The sequence below is a fragment of the Scylla paramamosain genome, chromosome 8 (genome assembly GCF_035594125.1).
Source record: "Scylla paramamosain isolate STU-SP2022 chromosome 8, ASM3559412v1, whole genome shotgun sequence".
Classification (NCBI taxonomy): domain Eukaryota; kingdom Metazoa; phylum Arthropoda; class Malacostraca; order Decapoda; family Portunidae; genus Scylla; species Scylla paramamosain.
In genome coordinates, this window is record NC_087158.1 from 28,432,040 (window position 1) to 28,435,763 (window position 3,724).

Sequence of the window (3,724 nt, forward strand, 5' to 3'; positions counted from 1 at the left end):
TTTTTCTTTATTTCTCTTTCATTTTTTGTTCCCTTGACCGTAAAAAAAAATGGAGTAAAAGTCATCCTTAATAAAGCTTCGTACAAGGGACAATGTACGTTCAGGCCTGTAACAAAGACCGAGGCACAGTGAGAGGAGGGAGTCAGACTTGGTGAGGGGCACGAGGGGGAGGATGGAGGGAGAGAGGCATAGGACAGGATGAGTAAGTGGAGGCAGACAGCGCTTCGGAGAGGAGGAGGCAGTTGTTTGGCGAGTTGTTGTGTAATGGCAGCAGGTGGAGGAGGAGGAGGAGGAGGAGGAAGAGGAGGAGGAGGAGGAGGAGGAGGAGGAGGAGGTCGTTGAAGTGACTGGGTCAAGGCTGTGCTTCTCCTTCAGCACCAACAAGCTGCGAGTTCACTCCAGCTTCATGCAATCAATTGTAGGCTCTCTCTCTCTCTCTCTCTCTCTCTCTCTCTCTCTCTCTCTCTCTCTCTCTCTCTCTCTCTCTCTCTCTCTCTCTCTCTCTCTCTCTCTCTCTCTCTCTCTCTCTCTCTCTGGAAAAAGTATTCACAGTCCTATCAGTATATTCGTAATTCGCTCATTACCATTCGTTTCCTAATACCGTGTTCATTTGTTGCATGGTTAGTATTCATATACTTTTTAATTGCATCACATTATAGCCTGGCGCTGATCCTTTAATTATTACAGTAATTGTAGTTGCATTTAACGCATTTTGTGTTCACCAGTGTTGTTATGGCGCGCGCATAATCATATATTTTTTTCTAAACGAATGTGTATTACTTCGCTAAACAGTGTTCGTCTGCACTCCTGCCCGTAAAGAGGCGGGCCATTATCTCCGCGGGGCTTTGTGTAGCTGGCTTAAAGAAAAAAGAGAGAGAGAGAGAGAGAGAGAGAGAGAGAGAGAGAGAGAGAGAGAGAGAGAGAGAGAGAGAGAGAGAGAGAAGTGCAGTAAACTTCACTTGCTCCGCTATTCAATTTGCCTTTTGTTCTCCTGACTTTTTTTCTCTAAGCTTCATGTACAGAAAGAGAAGGTGAGTGAGAGAAAGAGAGTAAGAGAGTTCATTCATTGTGTGTCGCAGTCTCATTTGTGGCCTGTAATCTGATCTGCATTTGAGTTGAAGTAAACTCGGGCTCCTTGTGGTGATAAAAGTCGAGCATGTGCAGCAAATTAGCCCTCTCGTCTTTTCAGGGACTGTTGTGGTTCTCGTAATGAATGCTGAGGCATAAGCTGGCTCTGCTGTGTTTACTTGTCCTCCGCTTGAGCTTTACGTACTTGAAATCTCCACCATGAAAGAAAAAGTACTGATAAACACGTATTTTTAAGCTTGACTGGTGATTATTAAAGTTGTGAAGACGCGATAAACCCTCTTTTTTGTGTGCTTGAGTAACGCAGAGCAGACTGTCGTGAGTGTAGCTTTCGTGCCTCGCATACTCTTACATCGCCGCGTGACGTAATCATGGTGATTTGTGGCGGGGGTCAATACAGTGCCAGGGTGCCGCGGAGGCCGGGCAGCGGCGAACAGGGAGCACTGAATTCTTTGTACCGTTGTCAATGTAACTTAAACGATCTTACTGTCTTGGCGTTTTGTGTTCTTGGCTTCTAGTAAACATCAGTGTTTTTTTTTGTGTTCCTAATGCTTCTTGGGTCGTTTGTTTTGGGGTTAAGGAGAAGCAGCGTCAGTAGAACCTGCGCGCTGCTGCTGGGACGAGGCTGTGGCTGAGTTGCTGCCGGGAAGTTTGAGCTCAGCACTGCAGGGGCTTGTGAACGACCTCGCTAAAAGGAAGTTATCAGGGGCTTCAGGGCGACAACTTGTGAGGGGTCGCGTCATCTGCGGTGGGTTATGGGAACGGGCAGAGAGGAATGAGGAAGATGAAAAAAAAAGGTGGATGGTGGCGGTGAAAATATATTGTGGACCTTCGGTCTACCTGACAACCGCCAGAGACCCTCCTTTCGTACCTTTGATTTCCCCAGAGGCGAGGAAGGCGCGACTGGTGGCGATTGCGAAGGATCCTGAAAAGCCACTGTCAACCGGCCTCAAAAGTTGGAAGTTTATTGTCGAGGCAGGAGTCTGTTTAATCTCCGATGCTGAGTGAGTTTAGCAGAATAAAGGCCGTTGGAAGTGTTTTCTCCGAGGAAAATTAAACTCTTTACAGTCCTCTGTATTTGTCTAAGACGCGGAAGTCAATTTTTAGTCCTGAAATTAGGTTTTTTTTTTTTTTTTTACCCACATGAACATTTGTTAGGGAAAGGCTGTATGCGGAAAGAGCACTCCAAAAATGAGGTTAAAAGATTATCATTAGGAAAGCAACTTTGGCAGTTTCTCGGAGAGCCTGAAATCAGCAGAAGATCAAGGGAAAAAGTTGAGGGGGAACTCGCAATAAGCTTCTTAGTGTAAAATTTTTGAGGCTGGAAACGTGAGGGAGAGCCAGACCCGTGGTGGCTGCCCTACCTTCTCTAATAATGGGGATCATCGGGTTGGAGCGAGGGCCACAACTGCCCCATACTGCTGCTGCTGCCAGGAACTAAAAAATAAAGGAAAAATGTGAAGTGTGTGTAGGTGGCGGGTGAATGTGTGGGTGGATTTGCGTGCTGTCCTTCATAGGCGTTCCTCAAAGTGACGGTCGATGTATCAGTAAAAATAGTAATGGCCTCCACGAACACGTCTCCCGGATCCATAGTGTTACCTCATTTACGTAAACGTCCTGCAAAGGTTGTTTTTGTGTCATAAAATATTTATTGACGTGTTGTCGTGGCCATTTTTTTTTATATAACTCCTCGTTGTTGCTTGGAGTGCCAGTGCTGCGTCATGCTGCGTGCTGCGATGGAAGGCCAGTGGAGTATTGCAGGCTCGCGTTGTGTTGCGGCGCCTGTTCGTTGCTGCTGTGTTGTGCGTTGTTATCTTGATGTTCCGCGGGGCCATCTACCAGTCCATTAGGATGTTCTGCGCCTGCTTTGTGCCGTTCTGGTATGCACACCGTGTTGCGCCGAGCAAAGTTGAGCAATAAATCGCTGTTCACGGTCTTCCTCCTCGCAACGGCTCGCACACGCCAGCAAACTTTTGGCAACGATATTTCCTGCTTCCTGGAGCGCCCTGAACCCGTGAAGCTCAGCACAGCGCGGAGCCAAACAAATTCAACTGAAAGTCCACCAACAAGGCTTGTCACCAACGTACCTCAGGAAGGGGACGTTGAGCCCGATAGCTTTTGCTTGTCGTTCGTTTCTGCATTGCCTGGGGAGGTGTCTGGGCGCCCTTACCTGCCACACTCCCTCCAGGCACCAGCACTAGACTCACCGCTCTTCAGCACCATATTTGCGTTTTCCAGTCCAGTGGGAAAAACTACAACATTCAGTCCGTGTCTCGTTTTTTGATAAGAAGGGGATGTAATCAAGTGGTATCAGTAGTTAATAATACTGCGGATGTGTCCAACGTTTAGAATAAAAGGAGACACTGAAAAGTTCAATGAAATACGAACGTGCAATAAAAATTAACAGCTCCAGAAAGCAAAAACACAGCAGGAAATTGCGCCCCAGGGAGTAACAGGAATAGAGTTTAATAATTCGTGAGAATAAAGGAGAGGTATGCGAGGAGTGGATGGGCGTGAGGGGGGCGGCAGGGAGGGAAGAGAGGAGTGGTGAGATGGAGTACGACACTAAAGTACAGTATATGCAGCCAGGGAAAGAGGTAGTGTGTGTGTGTGTGTGTGTGTGTGTCCGTGTGGATGG